Source organism: Nycticebus coucang, unplaced genomic scaffold (assembly GCF_027406575.1).
Source record: "Nycticebus coucang isolate mNycCou1 unplaced genomic scaffold, mNycCou1.pri scaffold_62, whole genome shotgun sequence".
Taxonomy (NCBI): domain Eukaryota; kingdom Metazoa; phylum Chordata; class Mammalia; order Primates; family Lorisidae; genus Nycticebus; species Nycticebus coucang.
In genome coordinates this window covers 207,746-230,745 of record NW_026515588.1, presented here as the reverse complement: position 1 = coordinate 230,745, position 23,000 = coordinate 207,746, and the positions used below count along the sequence as shown (strand labels likewise).

At 39.1% G+C, this 23,000-nt stretch overlaps 2 pseudogenes; one reads left to right on the top strand and one right to left on the bottom strand.

Moving 5' to 3' along the window:
- LOC128579524 (actin-related protein 2/3 complex subunit 1A-like) overlaps positions 1-23,000 on the bottom strand; it is a 41,346-nt pseudogene that overhangs the window by 5,325 nt on the left and 13,021 nt on the right.
- LOC128579526 (uncharacterized) lies at positions 11,376-11,475 on the top strand (annotated as a pseudogene).

Below are 23,000 nucleotides of genomic sequence, written 5' to 3'. Positions count from 1 at the left end.
CTCCTGCCTTAGCCTTCCGAGTAGCTGGGACTACAGGCGCCTGCCACAACGCCCGGCTATTTTTTTGCTGCAGTTTGGCCAGGGCAGGGTTTGATCCCGCCACCCTCGGTATATGGGGCCGGCACCCTGCCCACTGAGCCAAAGGCACCGCCCCTCTTTTTAATTTTTTAAAGTAGGTCACCTCACCTCAGTCAATTTCATTTGTAGGGCGGTGCCTGTGGCTCAAGGAGTAGGGCGCCGGTCCCATATGCCGGAGGTGGTGGGTTCAAACCCAGCCCCGGCCAAAAAACACACACACACACAAAAAAGGTAATTAAAAAAAAAAAATTTCATTTGTAGTTTTTATCTGTACAGAGTGTCCTAAAATTTGCCAGACATACATGGATAAGGAAAATGGGAAATAATAGCTAATGCATCATTATATACAAAATATTTATCACATAATTTTCCATCATATTTTTCTATGTATTAAAATAAAGATATTAAAAATAGAATATATAATTCACTTTGCTAGCTATGAGTAACTTTGGGACACTTTGTTTATTATTATTTTGCATGACCGTATTCAACTCTGTTTACTTTAAGACATTGAGAACAAAAGTTAAATCAATCAAGTGTCTATTGGCAATTTCATTTCTTTCTGCTTGTTTGCCTACATGTTACTTATATTTGGTTTATGAATAGTAGATTTTCTCTAGCACTCTGGGAGGCCGAGGTGGGTGAATTACCAGAGCTCGCAGGTTAGAGACCAGCCTGAGCCAGAGCTAGACCTCATCTCTAAAAATAGCTGGGCATTGTGGCGAGTGCCTGTAGTCCCAGGTACTTGGGAGGCTGAGGGAAGAGAATCAATTGAGCTCAAGAGTTTGAGGTTGCTGTGAGCTATGATTCTATGGCACTCTACCAAAGTGAGACTGTGTCTCCAAAAAAATAAAAAAGGACATTTTCTTTTGGTTGCTGATGGTTATTTAAGCTTATAGGTGAATATTTATGACAACTCTTTTTTTCTGGGGGGGAACAGAGTCTCGTTTTGTTACCCTCAGTAGAGGGGCATGGCATTATAGCTCACAGAAATTTCAAACTCTCTGACTGCAATGATTCTCTTGCCTCATCCTCCTGAGTAACAGGGAATGCAGGCACTAGCTACAACACCTGGCTATTTTAAGAGACAGGGTCTCGCTTTTGCTCAGGACAGTTGTAGTGTTCAGGAGTTCCACAAAGACCACACTGCCAAACAAGCCAAATTTATAGCAGTCCTTTTATTGAAGAGCCAGCTGGCGACTGCCTCAGTGTCCCAGCATGGGGTTTCTGAGAGCAGCCCCAAGTCGTTAAGGAGTCAAGTTTTTAAGGCGTGATTTGCATACTGGTTGGCACACAGGCTGTCTAGGTGCATTTGGGCTGGGGGTGTGGGGAACAAGTAGCAAGTAAGCATTGTACAGAAGCAGAATTTTGCAGTTAGCCATACATTACGCATCTTTGTTTTAATATTTTCCCATACATTTTAGTTTCAGTACTTTTCCTCCATACATCTTTGTCTAAGTATTTTCTCTACCTGGCATTGTTTAAAGGTCAATCTGGGGACAGTCAGTTTGTTTCCCAGGCCCAGGAGTTAGTCAAGCAAAAAGTTAGTGACTATCCCGTGTCTCTTGGGAGTGAACCAGACTTACTCCATTTGGTTGAGGTCTTGCAGTCCAGAAATTTGTCAGGATTTAACTGGTATTTTTCTACTTTAGCCTAGACCTAACACAGTCTTGAACTCCTGAGCTCATGTAATCTGCCCAACTCAGCTTCCTATAGTGCTAGGATTAGAGGTGTGAGCCATCGCACCCAGCCTTACTTTCATTATTTTATATAATTGCATTTAACGTATCTAGTTTTGGGGAGAAGCTGTATTATTTCATTTACCATAATGTTAAGATTTATCTTTATTAGAGATGTTAAAATATTCCCTGATTTTTAGAAGCTGAGTATTACTCTATTATTTTTATATCTTAAATTATATTTCACCATTTATTTTTGAGGCAGGTGTTGATTTTTTTCACCTATTGCCTTATGTAAATAAAGCTGCAATAAATATGTGTGCAAATAGCTCTTAATTTGACCATGTATGTGAGGGCTGTATATCTGTCCAAAAGTTTGTTTCAGTTCGTATTTTATATATATGCAAAATAATAAAAATGAATTAGAGCTTTCTTTTTTTTTATTTGTAGAGGCAGAGTTTCACTTTACGGCCCTCGGTAGAGTGCCATGGCATCACACAGCTCACAGCAACCTCCAACTCCTGGGCTTAAGCGATTCTCTTGCCTCAACCTCCCGAGTAGCTGGGACTACAGGCGCCCACCACAACACCTGGCTATTTTTTTGTTGCAGTTCGGTGGGGGCCGGGTTTGAACCAGCCACCCTCGGTATATGGGGCCAGCGCCTTACCGACTGAGCCACAGGTGTTGCCCGAATTACAGCTTTCTAAGAAATAAGTCCTTATCCTGTTATTTTGTATTCTTTATGGCTTTTGTGGCCATTTTGACTTAAAGTACATGTTATGAAATAAGAAATGTTTTGTCTCAAAAGATATGTGCTGAGTATTACTCAGCCCTGGCACATATCTATAATGCTACCAGTCTGGGAGGTTGAGATGAGAGGATGTCTTGAGCTCAGGAGTTGGAGACCTGCTCAAGCAAGAGCAACACCTCATCTCTAGTACAAATAGAAAATAAAATTACCTGAATGTCTTTGCAGGCACCTATAGTCCCAACTATCAGAAGGCTGATTCAGGAGGATTGCTTGAAACCAGAAGTTTCAGGTTGCTGTGAGCTAGGGTGATGCCATGGCACTCTAGCCTAGGCAATAGTTTGAGACTCTGTTTCAACATGTACACTCTGTACAAACACACACACACACATATACCAATCTCCTTATGATAATCTCCCTTGCTGTCTTTTGATTAATATTTGAACAAAATATTTTCCTGTCCTGCAATTTTTTATTACATTTTTTGTCAATACATGTAAGATGAGTATCATTTAAATAATATAGAGCTGGATGTCAATTTTTAATTTATCTTTTTATTTTTTTATGTTTTGAGACAGAATCTCACTATGTTGTCCTTGGTAGAGTGCTGTGGCTTCATAGCTCACAGCAACCTCAAACGCTTGGAGTGAAGCTGTTCTCTTCCTCAACCACCCAAGTAGTTGAAAGTACAGGCCCCCACCACAACACTGGCTATTTTTTGGTTGCAGTTTACATTGTTGTTTGGCAGATCCAGGCTGGGTCGAAGCTGCTAGCTCTGGTTTGTGTTGCTGGTGCGCTACCGACTGAGCTACAGGTGCCAAACCTGATTTTTTTATTTTTTAAATCTCTATCTTTATTTGATGTCTATCATTTTATTATGAAGTTTAGTCCCCGAATGTGTACCTAATTTTGTTTTTTTTGAGACTGAGTCTCAACCTGTCACCCTGGTTAGAGTGCTATGGTATCATCATAGTTCATAGCAACCTTCAACTCTTTGGTTCAAGCGATCCTCTTGGCTCAGTTTTTTATTTTTAGTAGAGACAGGGTATCACTCTTGCTCAAGCTGGTTTCAACTTATGAGCTCAAGCAGTCCACCCACCTCAGCCTCCCAGAGTGCTAGGATTACATGTGTGAGCCACCCTGCCCGGCCTTGTGTTCATAATTTTTGAAAGAGAAGAACTTACTGTCTATATTTATATAACTTTGAAAGAGAAGGACTTATTCTTTACAATTTTTTTACATCTGTACTTGATTTTGTTATTGACGCCAGCAATTACAGCTTGTTATATTTTACATGGAGACCCATTATTAAAGGTTTAGTGCTGACTTTCTCTTTTTGTCTTTGAACTCTCAAGCATGATTAAAAGCGTTTTGTGCACTGTCATTATAATAATACAGAATTTCATGTACGTGTACTTATTTCTCTGAGAGTTACTTATTTGTACGTAATATAGTATTGTTATCTAGCATCATTTCATTGTCAAAGAAAGGGGCTTCCTTTGACATTTCTTGTGTGGCAGCTTTCAGCATCTATTTATCTTTGATGAACATTTCTTTTTTCTTCATTTGGAAGGGCAGTTTTGGTGGATATTATATATGTGCTTTGAAGTTTTTGTTCTTTCAGCACTTTGACTATATCACCAACCCCTTTTCGATGTGGAAGGTTTGTGTTGATTAATCCACTAGTAATCTCACAGGAGTATGCTTAGAGATAACACATCTTTTTTCTCTTGCTGATTTCAAGATTCTCTTGTGTGTGACTTTCAAGTGCTTGATCTTCATTTGTCTTCTTGTGAGACTCTGTTTCTCCTAGCTAAATTATGGTGAGCTTGTCAATAATTTGTGTCTCTTTTTCTTACATTTGAGACTGCTATGTCATTCTTACTGTATTCAACACAGAAGTTCTGTTTATGCTTTTTTTGGATACCTTCATATTTCTGATTTTACTTAGTTGTCTGTATCATTACCAATTGACCCATTTAGGATTATTTAGGTAAAGTTTTAAGGTAATTTAGACATCTCTATTTTTTTATGATTGATTCCAGATTATTTATTTTGTTTGTTTGGGGTATATCCTTCTAATATTTTGTACATGTTATAATCTTTCATTGATTTCATCTCAAACTTTGACATGTGACTATAACCTCCAGCACTCTGACACACATTGTACTAGAAAAGTGAGGACCATTACATTTGGACAGTGTTTTATCTATGGAAGTGTGTGGGTTACTTTTTAGTTGAAACATTTCCCCACATTTCTTCCTAAGAGCTTGTCATCACTTGCTAGACCTGAATCTGTTTTATTGGAATCTCTCTGCTGCTGTAACAATATTTTCCATTTGGATTCAGCACCCCAGGCTGTCTTATAAATTATAACATCATTGATTTTAGCCCTCTCACTCATGGGAGTCAGCAAACATTCTTTGGAAATGCCCTCCAAAGCAAGAAGGATTAACACAGGTGGTACTATTCCCCCCCCCCACCCAGGACAAAGGTTGGTTTTTGAAGTTTACTTTCATTTAACCAGTATTAGGATGGCATAAAGTCTGTGGAGGGTAAATATGACAAACTTTTCTTTTCTGTTCTATTTGGTTCTTCTTGTTACTATTTTATTATATTTTTTTGAGACAGAGTTTCACTATGTCACCCTCGGTTGAGGGCTATGGTATCACAGCTCACAGCAACCTCAAACTCTGGAGCTTAAGTGATTCTCTGGCCTTAGGCACCCAAGTAGTTGAGCCTACAGGCACCTGCCACGATGCCCATCTACTTTTTGTTGTAGTTGTCATTGTTGCTTGGAATGCTCAGGCCTGGTTCGAACCTGCCAGCTCTGGTGTATGTGGCCAGCACCCTAGCCGCTGAGCTACAAGCGCTGAGCCTTTATTATTATTATAGACTACTTTTTTTTTTTAATTTTACACACACACACACACACACATATATATATATATATATATATATATACACACACAAATTTATTCATGTATTTAATTGAAACTTGAGTTTCTGTTACCCTGGGTAGAATTTTGTGTTGTCCTAGCTCACAGCATCCTCAGTATTCTGGGCTCAAAAGATCTTCTTGCCTCAGGCTTATGAATTGCTGAGACTGGAAGCATGTGCCACCATGTCTGACTAATTCTTCTATTTGTGGTAGAGATGGGGTCTCACTCTTGCTAAGGTTGATCTCAAACACCTGTGCCCAAGTGATCCATTCACCTCAGTCTCCCAGAGTTTAAGGCTTAAAAACGTGAGACAATGCCAGCCTCTACTTTGACTCTACAACTTCTGTTTATCTGCTGTGCTGCAAATACTTTTTTTTTTTTGAGACAGTGTCACTTTGTCACACCTTGGTAGAGTGCGGTTGCATCATAGCTCACAACAACCTCAATCTTGTGGGCTCAAGATATTCTCTTCCCTTAGCCTCCCAAGTAGCTGGGATTACAGGGGCCTCCCCCAACACCCAGCTATTTTTAGAGGTCTTGCTCTGGCTCAGGCTGGTCTCGAACCTGTGAGCTCAGGCAGTCCACCCACCTCAGCTTCCCACAGTGCCAAGATTACAGGCATGAGCCACCGTGCCTGGCTTGTGCTGTAAATTCTTACCTGGTTTTGAGAATTCCCCCCAAATGCAGTGTATACATGCAACATTTATTCATCTTTAAGATAATTAGTGCCTGTGTACTGTATTATGGCATCTTCCTAATGTTCTTGACATGATTTTGCAGATAAAATGTACTTAATTCTCATTAAAAGGCAGTGGCTAAAATTCTTATTGTTTAAATTTCTTTCAGTTATGTCTAATCATTCTATCCTAGACTGTTTGCAAGAGCTGGGCACAAATATTTTATTCCCAGAGATGATCCTGAGAAGATATCAAAGCTGTTTCCCCTAGAATTTAAATTTAACAAAAGACTGGGAAAGTGTGTATGAGTGTAAGCCACGGAATGTATGTTACAGTGGACTTGACCAACGTGTAACAGCTACCCATGGCAAAGTCTTCCAATGTAGTAAGTGTTTGAATGTCTTCAGACAATTGTCAAATCTAAATAGACATAAGACGATATATACTGTAGAAAAACCTTTTAAGAGTAAGAAATATGGGAAAGACTCTAACTTCTGCTCATGCATTACAGAACATAAGATAACTCATATTGGAGAAAAACAGTACAAATGCAAAGAAGGTAGTCGAGTCTTCCAGTCTTGCTCAAGCCTATCTAAGCCTAGGAGACTTCATAGAAAGAGAAAATTAACAAATGTGAAAATTATGGCAAACGTTTACCCACAGATTAAAATATTGTAACCATGAAAGTATTGATACTGAAGGAAAATCTTACAATGATCAAGAATGTGACAAACTTACCAACCAGTACTCATACCATAGTGAACATAAAAGAATCCATTCTGGAGACAAACCTACAAATGTCAAGAATGTGTTAAAGCCTTTAACTTCATTTCAAGGCTTATAACCATCAACTAATTCATTGTGGAGAGAAACTGTACAAATGTGAAGAATGTGACAAAAACTTTAATAGTACTCAAACCTTTCTACAGATCAAAGAATTTGTTCTGGAGATAAACCCTATGAATTTGAAGAGTATGGCAATGCCTTTAACCAGTACTCAACCCTTTCTAGACATCAAAGAATTAATTCTAGAGAGAAACCATACAAATGTAAAGAATGTGGCAAAGCCCTTAATTGATATTCAAATCTTTCTATACATCAAAAAATTCATTGTGGAAAGAAACCCTAGAAATGTGAAGAATGTGGCAAAGCCTTTAATGTTAGTTTAATCCTTAGTAAACATCAAAGAATTCATTCTGGAGAGAAACCCTACAAATGTGAAGAATATGGCAAAGCCTTTACACTTAGTTCAATTCTTAGTAAACATCAAAGAATTTATTCTGGAGAGAAACCCTAAACGTGTGAAGAATGTGGGAAAGCCTTTACCCTGCACTCAATCCCTTCTGTCCATCAAAGAATTCATTGTGAGGAAAACTCTACCAAGTTCAAAAAATGTGGCAAAGCCTTTAATTAGTATGTGAACTTTTCTAGACATAAAACATTTCATTCTGGAGAGAAACATTGTAAATATGTACAGTGTGGCAAACTCTTCAACTCACATTCAATCCTCACTGTACATAGAATAAATCATACAGGAGAGAAACCCTCCAAATATGAAGAATGTAGCAGTACCTTTACGTGTTTTATAACATGCTAAGCATAAAATAATTCATACTGAAGACAAATCCTACAAATGTTAACAGTGTGGAAATGACTTTAACCAGAGCTCTTACTAAACATAAGAAAAGTCATATTGGAGAAAAATCTTACAAATGTGAATGATGTGGCAAAGGTTTTCCCTGGTCCTTATCCTTAGTAAACATAAGAGAAATCATAGCAGACAAAAATGGTAACAATCTGAAGATGTGGCAAATCATTATGCCAGTAGTCACTGTTTTTTGTACACAATAGAATTCATGTTGAAGAGAAACTCCTGATGTTTACTAAGGGTTGAGCTAACAAATGTGAAGAACTTGGCAAGTGTTTAACTTGTGCTCAAACCATTCTATAAATGAAAAGTTTATAACACAGAAATTCTTTACAAATGTGAACAAAGTGTTGAATCCTACAACCTGTACTCACACTTTTTAGTATATAAGAGAATTCATAGATAAATTCTATATATGTGTAGAGTGACGGTATCTTTAAATATCTCACACTATTGTGATCATAATTCATGTGGAAGAACTACTCTACAAATGTCAGTCATGTCTCAAAGCCTTAAAGTTGTGTTTATCCTGTTAATAGGGCTAAGGAGAGACAGGGGTAGATGATGATGATAGGATAGGAGATCTTTTTCCATAAGAAGAGGAACAAATTGAGCAGAGGGGGCTTCCAAGAAACAAAAGCTGGTATTTCAAAAAGGGTTCCCCAAACTGAACTGATGTTTGCTCTACAAAAATGAATCTCAGAGGTAGAGAGGCCAGAATGTGGAGATATGGCGTGGCCACAAAAAGTGGTCTTTGGAGCGGGCATACAAGTAAGATGGCAGTAGGCTCAAGTGACCTATTTTCATTAACATAATACAATGTATACCAGTTCTATCATACTCTACAATTACAATGACAAATGGTATTCATTGATTGCAGGGATAGAAATGGGAGGACTTTCCATTCTGGAAGATTTCCCTGTTTCCAAGAAAAATCATGAGTATTTTACCCCCACACCACTTAACATAGAATTGGAAAATCCATGTAAGGGGAAACAGTTTACTAATCCCAGGGTCTTCTCCACTTGAAAAGGTAGATGTGTTCCTTTTATGGAGTGACCATCATTTTAATAAACTTTGCCCTTTTGCAAACTTGTATCTACTGTTCTGCTCATTTGTTTCATTGTCTTGGTATTAGTAACCATTCTTTGGCACCTGGAACAAAAGAAACAGGGAGTATATACCTGACATCTGGTCCCCATATGTGACATTTTAGTGCCAAAATCTGGGAGGAAAATACATACCTTCATTGAGATAAACTAATGGAACAATAGACATTCTGGGTTCATTCTGCCTCCTGGATATTACTTACTACTCCTACATCTCTTTCACTGTCTTCACTTGTAGGTAATGTAGCTCCTAAACAACACTTGCTCCATCTGCTTTTTTCTTCTTCACCTGGACAATCCACTTCATCTCCCAGTTAGCACTAATGTTCAAAAGCTTAAAAGGGGACTTCAGGCTCCACAAGCAGAATGATAAACCAGATTTTTCACGTCTTAATAACCAAAATGGGGATGAGGAGACAGTGAGAAAAAGCCAGGCAGGCCAGCAGCGGTCTTAAGAGCAGAAGGAAGCTTTTGAAATGTTTGTTACACTAGGGGAAGAAGGTTGTCAGACACTGAGTTCTCCTAGAGGCTTAGGCAAGAAGACACCCGGCCTGAGCCCTTCCCTACTATGACGTGGGTTTCTGGAGTAAGAAATGGCTTCGGAAGGGGATTATGCCCTCACTAGTAGAGAGATGCACTGGAAGTGACATTGCCCTCTCCTGGAGACAGGATCACATTCACCTTCTAGCCCCTGTGAAATTCCTGAACCAGCCTGACCCTCTGGAACTCTCTCAGTCTGATGGACAAATTCCAGCTTCAGAACAAGCTCAACTGGGAAGTTGTCTTTTTCTGTCATGGTAAAAACACTGATCTTCCTATCACTAGAGCCACTCCTCTGCTCTCCCTGGAAATTCAGGGCCTCTGTTTTCCTCTTCTATATCTCTCTTAAAAATGGAAGGTAAAATTAAAGTCCCTGTGCTCCCTGGTTGATGATGTTTTGGTTTATCCCTTTTAGCACTTTCCAACTGCCCTACTCTCTTGTTTGGATGAAGTCTGAACTTTAGGTCAGAGACCTAAATCCTTTGCATCCACAGGCCTCCTTTCTCAGGCCTTTATAAAGAATAGACTTAACTGGGATGCAATTTTCTTTCACAATAGAAAAATCATTAAAGCAAGAAGGATCCAGTGGGGTGGCGCCCATAGCTCAGTGGGTAGGGCGCCGGCCACATAACACTGAGGCTGGCAGATTCAGACCTGGCCCTGGCCAGCTAAAAAACAACAACAAGTAGCTGGCATTTTGGTGGGTGCTTGTAGTCTCTGTTACTTGGGAGGTTGAGGCTAGAGAATTGCTTAAGCCCAAGAGTTTTAGTTCGCTTTAAGTGGTGATGCCACGGATTTTACCCAGGGCAAAAGCTTGATACTCTATCTCAATAAAACAAAAACAAAAAACCCCAGAAGGATCCAGTATGTATTCTCTCCATGAGAGAGATGTGAAGAAAGTCATGAATATCAAGAAATGTAGATGGTAAAGAAAATTAAAAGGAAAGGGAATCATTTTGTGTAGGAAAAAAAAAACTAATATGCCAATGTTTGTCCTAAAATAAGTTACGGTTTAAGAAGAAAACTTTGTGACAAAGATAGAACTTAGGCATGTGAAAAATGGTCTATGTAAGGCATAATATTTGGAAATGTGAATTTATTTTGTATGTGAACAAGTTAACCTACCTGAAAGGAATTGCTAATTAAAACAACAAAGTGTTCTTTTTGTTATCAGACTTTGTTTAAAACCTCTTCTGATTGCTTGTGTATATGTTGAAACTGATAAAAACAAGTCATTTATTCATCGTCAGTCTGCCACTATGGAGTTAAAATAAATCTACCTATCTATATTTTCTTCTGCCTGTCTTAAGCTGTATTTGATTAGTTGTAAGTATTGAGATCAAGATTATGAAACTGATATCACTACTCAAGGTCATCATTACTCCTTTGAACCCAAAGTAAAGAAGAGAAGGAACCATCTTTATCCCTTAAAACACCAGACTATTTTTCTCAATTGCCTGACATTTTCACCCCTTCCTCTTTGTCTTTAAGTCACTCTTCACACCTCTTGGCTTTCTGCTCCTAAGATTAGATAACAGAACTTGTATGTGTAACTACTCTTACACTTGAACAATTTGTATTTTCTTTCACAAGTGTGGACTCTGGCCACACGGGACCATTTCTGGTTGTGGAACAAACTGGGTACTCCTTGCCCTTCTTGTGGTCCCTCCTTTTTATTTTGAGACAGAAGTGTCACTTTGTCACCCTCGGTAGTATGTTTTGGTGTCATAGCTCACAGCAACCTCAAAGTGTTGGGCTCAGTGGTCCTTTTGCTTCAGCCTCACAAGTAGGTAGGACTACAGGTGCCCACCACAGCGCCCAGCTATTTTTTTAAGAGACAAGGTCTCACTGTTTCTCAGGCTGGTCTGGAACGCCTGAGCTCACTCACCTCAGCCGCGCAGAGTGCTAGGAGCCGGTTTCGAACCCAGCTTGGGCCTTCTAAACAACAGTGACAACTACAACCAAAAAATATATAAAAATAAACGATACAGAGAAGATTAGCATGGCCCCTGTGCAAGAATGACACACAAATTTGTGAAGCATTCCATAAATTTTTGCATGGCTTGTCAAAAAAAAAATAATATGTATATATATATATATATATAGCTGGGCGTTGTGGCGGGCTCCTATAGTCTTAGCTACTTGGGATACTAAGGCAAGAGAATCACTTAAGCCGAAGAGTTTGAAGTTGCTGTGAGCTGTGATGCCAGAGCACTCTACTGAGGGTGACATAGTGAGATTTTGTCTCAAAAAAAAAAGGCTCTGCTCCCCTAGCTCAGTGGTTAAGATGCAGGTCACATACACCAGGGCTGACGAGTTTGAACTGGGCCTGGGCTTGCTAACAATAATGGCAACTATAACAAAGAAAATAGCCCGGCTTTGTGGCACCTGTAGTCCCAGCACAAGAATTCAAGGTTGCTGTTAGCTTTGATGCCACAGCACTCTACCAAGGGTGACATAGTGACACTCCTGTCTCAAAACAAAAAAAAAAGAAAGAAAGAAAAGAAAAGAAAAGGAAAAAAGAAAGCTCTCATTAGCCACCACTGAACTGGAGGCAAATGATCTGTCTTAAAACGCTTCACAGACCCCCTGAAAAAGATCCAGGAAGACTCAGGCTGATCCAGACTCCTGTCAGGCTGGATCAATGGGCAGCTCTTTCACGCTGGTCACTGGAAAAAATCAGGGCAGACAGGGAGGTCATCTGAGCAAGAGGACTTGATGAGGCAAAGGCTAAAAGAGGTACCCAAACACAGTTAAGTATGAAACCCGGGAATTGAACGTAGAAAGGGGGTACATCCTTTGTAAGGGATGCCTTCTTCCACTGGAATCTGATGATGTGATTCTCGGTAGGAAAGTGCAAGGCCCAGAGAACTCTGACCACCTGAGATGGGCACAGCATTGTCCACAGGTATTACTTGGTCCATGAAAATGGTGCCTTTCTGGACAGCAATAATTTGGCCCAATGTCTGTAGGATGCCCTGTCCAATGGGTAGTCTGTCTTTTCTTCTCTACCTATGGAAAGCTTGGGCTAAGACTTTCTAACAAATGCTAGGGCTACATATTCAGTGCTTAATACTCCACTCTCCCCTCTGATAAACAATCCGACTCTGCAGTAGGAGTGCCAGGACAGCTGGAGCACAAATTCTTTCTTAAACCTCTTACATGCTGGATTGGAGAAAAAGAGGTGGCTCATTGGTTTCTTTAGATGCCTGATTTCCTCATTCTCTTGCTGGTGAGACACTTGTCTAAATTATATACTCATATTACCTTTATTCTAGAAAACAATAGCCTTCCAATGAAAGTACAGGAAGAACATGACTAATAGGTGTCACTCCAGCATCTGGAGGGTGATGTCAAATGGCCAGAAGAAATCAACATCCAGGTAAACTCTTATCTGGGAAGAGCATACCTCTAGGAAAGCCCTCAGGACCAACCCATATTGAGGTCCACTTAGAATCAGGTCAACCAACACATTTATACTTTTAAACATGAAGCATTAAAAGACATAGCGCCTTTGATTGACAATTTTATGAGATACAGGCTAACAAGTCCTGTACCATTGATTATTGTACCAAAAATGGGCAATTAATTTGTGTTGTACTCTGTGTCTCTCTGCCTGTATCCCTGGGGGTACATGTTCCATTTTAAGTCCATTTTCTACTTGATGATTGGAAACTTGGACCAATAAGAGGGTAGTGGAGGAGAAAAGTAATAGTTGGCTTTCTCTGTCTTCTGGTGTCCCAAGTGAAGTTGAGCAGTGGTGGGTTCTGACTAGTTTTCACCAAGAATGTTACTTAACCTATAATCATCTCACGTTTTGCAGCAGTGATTTTTTTGTGTTAAATTTTTCTACTGGGTTTCAAAAGTTTGTGCTGTGAAATAATAAATGCTACAAATACAGATGAAAGTCAATCTGTTACCCAAATACTAAATGGTAACTACTGTTTTTTGTTTTTTTTTTCGAGACAGAGTATCACTATGTCACCCTTGGTAGAGCACAGGAAACTCCAGCTCCTGGGCTTAAGCAATTCTCTTGTTTCTGCCTCCCAAGTAGCTGGGACTACAGCCACCCACCACAATGCTTGGCCATTTTTTATTTTAGTGGGCCTGGGCTGGGTTTGAACCCTCGAGCCCTGGTGCATGTGGCTGGTGCCCTACCCACTAGGCTATGATCGCTGAGCCTGATTTGATGGTTTTCAAATTTATTTCATTTATTTTATTTTATTTATTTATTTATTTTTGAGACAGAGCCTCAAGCTGTTGCCCTGCATAGAGTGCTCTGGCATCACAGCTCACAGCAACCTCCAACTCCTGGGCTCAAGCGAGTCTCCTGCCTCCACCTCCCAAGTAGCTAGAAATACAGCAGCACGCCACAACGCTCAGCTATTTTTTTGTTTGCAGCCATCATTGTTGTTTGGAGGGCTTGGGCTGGATTCAAACCCACCAGCTCAGGTGTATGTTGCTGGCGCCGTAGCTGCTTGAGCCACAGGTGCAGAGCCCTGAACTGAGGTTTTATGTAAAGAAAATGTAAAGTAAATGACAATAACAACATGATTTCACCAAGGCTTTGTAAGATAGAAAAAAAATGGAAACATTTTTCCATAGAAAGGACTATCAAAGGTTAGTGGATAATGGTCCTCCATGCACTGAGAGCAGAAGAGTGAATATCTCCATTATTTTCTGAGTTAAAGAACAAGTTTGATAGCATGTGTTCACACGGCTGCTTATAATATACAGATGTGAATGAGTAATGAGACCTTCTCTTTTTTTTTTTTTTTTTTTTTTTTTTCCCCAGTTTTTAACCTGGGCTGGGTTTCAACCCGCCACCTCCAGCATATAGGGCTGGCACCCTACTCCTTTGAGCCACAGGCCTCCCAGGTAGCTGGAACTACAGACACCTGCCACAACACCCGCCTATTTTTAGAGATGGGGTCTTGCTCTAGGCGCAGACTACCCACTTTGGTCTCCCAAGTTTTGGGATTACAGGTGTGAGCGTCCATGCCTGGTGCTGCTTCTTTTTATTCCCCTTCTATTTTTTCTATCCATCATCAAGAGTTCCTAAAATATTTTATTTGAGTGTTGTGTCCCTTTCATCATACTACCTTGCTGATGAATTTTTAAATATTCAGGAACACATCTGTCCTAGGTCTGATCTCACAAATTACCAAAAACTCTCACGTGACTGGGTTGACTGATGAACTCATGCCTTAATGAGGAAAAGAGGCAAGAAATAGTCTGTGTCTGGTGAGTCTCTGTTTCTCCAGCTGTGGTGCCTGTGCAAATGGGGTGATCCTAAAGTATACTGAAGTATACCCAGACAAGCCCTGATGAAACAGTTGTGCCCAGGAGTTCCACAAAGACCACACTGCCAAACAAGTCAAATTTATAGCAGAGCCCTTTTACCGAAGAACCGGCTGGTTACTGCCTCAGTGCCTGAACATGGGGTTTCTGAGAGCAGCCAGGAGTACTTAAGGGGTCCAGTTTTTAAGGCCAGGTCTGCATCCCAGTTTGCACAGAGGCTGTCCAGGTGCATTTGGGTTCAGTAGCAAGCAAGCATTGTACAGAAGCAGAATTTTGCGGTAGTTAGTCATACATCATACATTTTTGTTTTCAGTACTTTTCCTTCCATGTATCTTAGTTTCAGTAATTTCTCTGCCTGGTATTTTTTAAAAATCAGTCTGGGGACAGTTGGTACTTCTTGGTCTGTTTCCCAGGGAGTTAGCCAAGAAAGAAACTGGGAATGAACTACAAGCAAGAAATCAATTATTACTTTCTCATTTATCGTGGGAGTGAACTAGACTTCATTACTTTTTTGAAAGTTTGCAGTCCTAAAACTTTCCAGGAGTTAACTGGTATTTTTCCATTACAGCCTAGGTCTAACAAAAAATACTTAACTTAAGCTGAAATTTAAATTATCCTAACTTTATAGAAAGAATTCTAAATTATGTAATATTAAAAAAACTGAGTTAAATTTTGTAAAGGTCTTGAAATACACATTTTATAGGAAGTTATAAGAATTGTTTGTCATTGTGTCAGGGACTGAATTTGCAACAACTCTGTAAAGACCAACTATGCATGTGGGATACTGTTACTTATGAATAACATATCTACTCAGAAAACTTTGCTATTATTAAGCACTGCCTTCTTAGGATAGTAGAGTTTTTTAGTCTGAAGGACCATTTCCATGGAAACCATAATAAGAATTTGCTAATTTTCATTACAAAAATATTTGAAAATTGTTTGGTGATTTTATATGATTGTCAACAAGTTAGTACTGCAGGTAGAAAAAGGCACAGGTGTTTTAATTGATCTTTTTGTGATCTTTTTTGTGATTTTGCTTAAAATCACTTTTTTGTAATTTTATTCATCAAATTTTATTTACTCTAGATAACAGCAACCTAATAGTTCCCACAAACTCCACAGATTTATACTTTGTTTGGACGCCTGATCAGAGAGCTGGGGCTTCTGGTTTTGGAGGAGCTGAGAGATGTGCACGTGCAGATGAAGGACATCTTGGGGTGTATGGGGCATAGTTACAAGTAAGGACTGGTGGTGAGAAGACGGAGACCTCTTAGGAGAACTGGCAAAAATCTGTAAGAAACCAGCCAGGGAGATGGAGCTGGGGGAACCCAGGGCAGCAGATCCCAAGGGTCAGTGGGAATGTTGCACCCAGCTACTTTCTTGTCCTGATTCTGGTCCCTTCTCTCTATGTCCCTGCTTGCCCCTGCTCTCCTGCTTGTCTCCCTTAAGAGTTGGATGCTTCTGACCTGTGTGGTGTCAGGCTGTGAAGGTCACTGGGGGGACCACTTTTAAGAAGGCTCCATCTGGCAGTGGACAGTGGTGAGTCCTTGATCCTGGGAAGCAGCTCCTGCCACAGCCTGCTGGGTTCCCTCTGTGTAGATCATGAAATCTAAACAATTCCTAGAATGTAAAAGCAGCTGATGACCTTAAAAAAAAAATTCTGTTTCATTGAACTGCCACTCAGTAAACATATCTTATTATAGATCTTAGTTATGTCTCACTCATTCCTGTTTCTCTTGCATCTTCTTCCTTTTCTTATAAAATGTAGTCAGATTTTAGTTTGAAGCAACAGTTCCTGAAAGAGTCCTTTCTTAGATCTGGGAATACATTTTTCTCTATGGTTACACTCTTTGATAGATGCCCTATACCACCCTGTACTTGTTCAGCTATTCTACCAGATTGTAAATTCTATGAGGGTGGGATCCAAATTTTTTGTTACTACTGTGTCTTCATCACTTAGTACAGCACTGTCACTTCATAAGTGTTCTATAAATATTGGAATGAAAGAATGATCATTGAACATTTAAACACCAATTAAATTCCTGTGATGCCAGGAATAGGTGTGTTGCTGTAATACAAGGAAAATATTAATATGAATTAAAATTTAGAACTATGTCCCAATTTCCATCTTTATTAGTTATAATATAAAATGAAATGAAGTCTGTACCAGTGTGACCATTACAGATTACACACGTATGTGGACATGTATAAATGAGAGCCTCTATGTTGTCCACAGCCACTCCAGAAAAATTTACAAAAATGTGTTTAAATAAAGTTAAATCATTAGGAGGAAATAATTATGTAGATTATTTTTGCATTTTCAAACTACTTTGAGGTTTGGATGCATTTCTAAAAATAGAAGTACTTTCTGTGTTTTTTTTTTTTTTTGTCTTGTGCAACATGTCTCTTATAAAATTATAATACAACATGTCAAGTAGAACGTTTTTTTGAGACAGAGTCTCCCCAGCGTGGGAATTTTTGTATTGAGCCCTAGCTCATAATGAGCTAGTTTCATAGTAGGGCTGAGTACTTGGGTAATTTTTCTTCCATTCTTGAGATACTTTACTAAGAAGAATATGTTCCAGCTCCATCCATGTAAACATGAAAGAGGTAAAGTCTCCATTTTTCTTTAAGGCTGCATGGTATTCCATGGTGTACATATACCACAATTTATTAATCCATTCGTGGATCGATGGGCACTTGGGCTTTTTCCATGACTTAGCAATTATGAATTGGCTGCAATAAACATTCTGATACAAATATCTTTGTTATAATGCGATTTTTGGTCTTCTGAGAATATACCTAGTAGAGGAATTATAGATTGAATGGCAGATCTATTTTTAGATTTCTAGGTCTTCTCCAAACATTTTTCCAAAAGGAATATATTAATTTGCATTCCAACCAGTAGTTTAGAAGTTCCCTTTTCTCCACATCCACACCAACATCTCTGGTATTGAGATTTTGTGATATGGGCTAATCTTACTGGAGTTAGATGATATCTCCAAGTAGTTTTGATTTGCATTTCTCTGATGATTAAGGATTATGAGCTTTTTTTTTTCATATGTCTGTAGGCCGTGTGCCTGTTTTCTTTAGGGAAGTTTCTCTTCAAGTCCCTTGCCCAACCTAAGATGGGATCACTTGTTCTTTTCTCGCTTATAAGTTTGAGTTCTCTGTGGATTCTGGCTCATAAACCTTTGTCGGAGACATAACCTGCAAATATCTTCTCCCATTCTGAGGGCTGTCTGCTGGCTTTACTTACTGTGTTCTAGGCTGTGCAGAAGTTTTTTAGTTTGATCAGGTCCCAATAGTGTATTTTTGGAGCTGCTTCAATTGCCTGTGGAGTCCTCTGCATAAAATATTCGCCCAGACTGCTTTCTTCAAGAGTTTTCCCTGCACTCTTCTTCCAGTATTTTCATAGTTCCATGTCTTAAGTTTAAATCTTTAATCTAGTGAGAGTTTATCTTAGTTAATGGTGAAAGGTGTGGATCCAGTTTCAGTCTTCTACAGGTTGCCAGTCAGTTCACCCAGCAACATTTGTTGAATAGGGAATCTTTTCCCCACTGAATTTTTTTAATTGGCTTGTCAAAGATCAAATATTAGTAGGTAGATGGCTTCATCTCTTGGATCTCTGTTCTACTCCATACATCTACCTCTCTGTTTTTGTGCCAGTACCATGCTGTTTTGATCACTATTGATTATAGTATTGTCTGATGTCTGGTAGTGTGATTCCTCCTGCTTTGTTTTTATTTCTGATTAATGTCTTGGTTATTCGAGATTTTTTCTGATTCCATATTAAAAGAAGTATTAGTTTTTCAAGGTCTTTAAAGTATGAGAGTGGAGGTTTAATAGGGATTGCGTTAAAATTGTATATTGCTTTGGGTAGTATGGACATTTTAATAATGTTCATTCTTCCCAGCCATGAGCATGGTATGTTTTTCTATTGGTTAACATTTTCAGCTATTTCTTTTCTTAGAGTTTCATAGTTCTCTATGTAGAGTTCTTTCACGTCTTTTGTTATATAAACTCCCAAATATTTCATCTTCTTTGGCACTACTGTGAATGGAATAGAGTTCTTAACTGTTTTTTTCAGCTTAACTATTGTTGGTATCTATAAAGGCTACCGATTTATGACTGTTGATTTTGTAACCTGAGATGCTGCTGTATTCCTTGATCACTTCTAAGAGTTTTGTAGTAGAATCTCTGGTGTTTTCCAGATATACAATCATATCATCTGTGAAGAGCGAAAGTTTGATCTCTTCTGACCCTACATGAATACCCTGGATTGCCTTTTGTTCCCTAATTGTGATGGCTAAAACTTCCACTATAATGTTAAAGAGCAGTGGAGACAGGGCGGCGCCTGTGGTTCATGCAGTAGGGCGCCAGTCCCATATGCCAGAGGTGGCGGGTTCAAACCCTGCCCCGGCCCCCCAAAAAAAAAAAAAAGAGCAGTGGAGACAATGGGCAACCTTGCCTGGTTCCTGATCTCAGTGGAAATGATTTCAATTTAACTCCATTCAATACGTCATTGGCTGTGGGTTAGCTGTAGATGGTCTCTATCAGTTTAAGAAATGTCCATTCTATACCAATTTTCTTAAGTGTTCTGATCATGAAGGGATACTGGATATTATCAAGAGTTTTTTCTGCATCAAGTGAGAGAATCATATGGTCTTTGTTTTTTAATTTGTTTATGTGCTGAATTATATTTATAGATTTACGTATATTGAACCAGCCTTAAGACCCTGGGATAAAACTGACTTGGTTGTGATGTATAAATCGTTTGATATATGACTGGATTTTGTTTGTTAGGATCTTGTTGAATATTTTTGCATCTATATTCATTAGTGATATTGGTCTGTAATTTTCTTTTCTTGTTGGGTCTTTTCCTGGTTTGGGGATCAGGGTGATGTTTGCTTCATAGAACGTGTTGGGTAGTCTTCTTTCTATTTCTGTATTTTGAAATAGGTTGAGTAACATAGGTACTAGTTCCTCTTTAAAGGTTTGGTAGAATTCTGACGTAAATCCTTATGGTTCCGGGCTTTTCTTTTTAGGGAGATTTTGTATGTTTGATGCTATTTCAGAACTTGATATAGGCCTGTTCAACCTTTCCACTTGATCCTGGCTAAGTCTTGGAAGGTGATGTGCTTCCAAGTATTGGTCAGTTTCCTTCAGATTTTCATATTTCTGATAATAAAATTTTCTTGTAATATTTATTAAGGATTTTTTGAATTTCTGAAGAGTGTGTTGTTATTACATCTTTGTAATTTCTGATTGAAGAAATTAGAGATTTTACTCTTTTTTTCCTAGTTAGGTTAGCCAAAGGTTTATCTATTTTATTGACCTTTTCAAAAAACCAACTTTTTGATTTGTTGATCTGTTGTATAATTCTTTTGTTTTCAATTTCATTTAATTCTGCTCTAATATTAGTTATTTCTTTTATTCTACTTGGTTGGGGTTGGAATGTTCTTTCTTTTCCAGTTGCTTGAGATGTCCCATTAAGTTATTAACTTCCTCTCTTTCCGTTCTCTTAAGGAAGGCTTGCAGTGGTATAAATTATGACTGCCTTTGTGGTATCCCAAAGGTTTTGATAATTCGTGTCTTCATTATCATTTTGTTCCAAAAATTTGGCAGTTTCCTTCTTAATCTCATTTATGACTCAGCTATCATTCAGCATAAGGTTATTTAACTTGCATGTTTTTGTGTGAGTATGCAGATTCCTGTTGTTACTGAGTTCAACTTTTATTCCACGGTGGTTTGAGAAGATGCAAGAAACAATTTCTATTCCTTTAAATTTACTGAGGTTAGACTTGTGACCTAAGATGTGAATGATTTTGGAGTATGTTCTGTGGGTTGATGAGAAGTATGTGTATTCAGTTTTGTTGGGATGAAATGTTCTGTGGATGTTTGTTAAATCCAAATGTTGGATGGTTAGGTTTAAATCTAAAATTTTTTTGCTCAGCTTCTTATTGGAGGATCTATCCAACACTGCCAAAGAGTGTTTAAATCTCCAAGTTTTATGGAGTTGGAGGAAGTCCAGTTGCTCATGTCTGTTAGAGTTTTTCTTAGAAATTGAGGCACATTTTGGTTGAGTGCATAAATGTTAATAATTGAAATCTCATCATATTGAGTATTACCCTTAACAAATATGAAGTGACCATTCCTATCCCTCCTTACTTTTGTTGCTTTAAAGCCTATTGTATCTGCAAATAAAATTGCAACACCTGCTATTTTCTGATTACCATTTGCCTGAAATACAGACAGCCATCCTTTCACCTGAGTCTATATTTATCTTCTATGCAGCAAATATCTGGCCTGAGTTTTTGTATCCAGTCAGCCAACCTGTTCCTCTTTAGAGGACAGTTTATGCTGTTCACATTAATGGAGTATATAGATAAGTCTGGTAAAATTTTGGGTATCAAGTTTTGGAAAGTCCTTTTTAATCCTTTTGCTACTGTGGACGTTGGAGTTTGATCAAAAGTTTCTGAGTGAGTTTACTTTTGTGGTAGAGGATTGGGCTGGTCCTTATGGTGGATAGGTCTGAGAATATCCTGAAGAGCTGATTTGGTTATGACAAATTTCTTAAACATGTGAATGTCATTATAGTATTTTATTTCTCCATCATAAATGAAACTCAATTTAGCTGGATTGATGAAGCTCAGTTCATCCATGGTTGAATGTTATTTTGTTTTAGGAGATTAAATGTTGAGGACCACCCTCTTCTGGCTTGAAAAGTTTTAGCAGAGAGATCTGCAGTCATTCTAATATTCTTCCCTTTGTAGGTAATGGTTTTCTTACACCTGGCTATTTTCACAATTTTCTCCTTCATATTAATTTTAGTGAAGTTAATATGATGTGTCTGGGGGATGTCTTGTTCAGGTTGAGTCATACTGGGGTACTGAAACTGTCTGCTATCTGAATTTCAGAATCTCTTGGCATGTCTGGAAAATTCTCTTTCATAATTTCATGGAGAAGGGCCTGTATGTCTTGTGAAGCCACTTCATTGCTTTCAGGGATTCCAATGAGGTGGATATTAGCCTAATTCGAATTATCCTAGGGCTCTCTGAGAGAATGATCCATTTTTGCTCTCCATTTCTCTTCCTCTTTGAGAGTTTGGGAGTGCTCAAAAACTTTGTCTTCAATGTCAGAAATCCTTTCTTCTGCTTGCTGCACTCTATTACTGAGAGATTCTACTGTATTTTTCATATCTTGAAGACTGCAAATTCTTGCTTCAATGAGTCAAAATCTTTGGTGGTTTTGTCTTTATATTCATTGAATTCTTGAGACAACTTTTGAATTACTGCTTGAAGTTCTAATTCCGACTTTTGAATTGCTCCTGGAATTTCTAATCGCAAATTTTCCTTCATTCTTTTAATCTTGTTTGCAATCCAAACTCTGAATTCGATTTCTGACATCTCGGCCAGCTGTTTATGAATGGGTTCTTCAGTTACATCTGGCATATCTTTGCTTGGGGGTGTTGATCTACTCTGGTTATTCATGTTACCATAGTTTTTCCGTTGGTTCTGCCCCATGATTACTTTACACCGTTTGCCTTTTTCCCTGGAGCTTTGCCGAGGACTTGTACAGTGCTGTGGCCTTAGAAACTTGGGACCTGTTTGATGTGGTGGAGCTAAGTGTCTCTGTCTAGTTTTTAACTGGTTTCTGTCCGACCCTAGTGAAACAGTTACTCTGGGTTGAAGTCTCAGCTGTTGAGAAATACTAGTAATTAAGTCACGCCGCCCCCGACAGGCAACAATTGGAAAAAGAAAATCAAACCTTTCTACAACCACACCCAGGGCACCACTTGGACAGTCCTCGGGAGATTGGCTGAGTTCAAAATGTCCAAATCAATTGTCTCAGTCAGCACCTGTCTCAGGTGGAAGAGTTTAAAAGGTCTCTGGCAACTAGATTGCAGCAATCTGCTGTCAACTCATATATGACTTGCTCCGGTGCTCCATAGGGTCAGGAGGACCCACCCAGCAAGTAGATTAGTCTGGGGAGGTTGATGCCTCCTTCCCCACCTTGCATCTCTGTCACACCCAGTCACTGATAACCCCACAGGACTGTGACCCAGTTGCCTCCAATGAGCAGATACTCCAGGGGTTTGCACCTGCCTGAATCACAAGGAAATCTGTCTCCTCGGCCAGGCTGCTACTCTGCTACCGTCCGGCAGGGAGAGTTGGGGCTTGACAGAGGCTGGGGATGTTCACTGAGTTCTAACCATCCCATGATTGATGTTACTGACAGAACAGAACATCGTTGCGGGATTTGTTTCTGTCCCCGC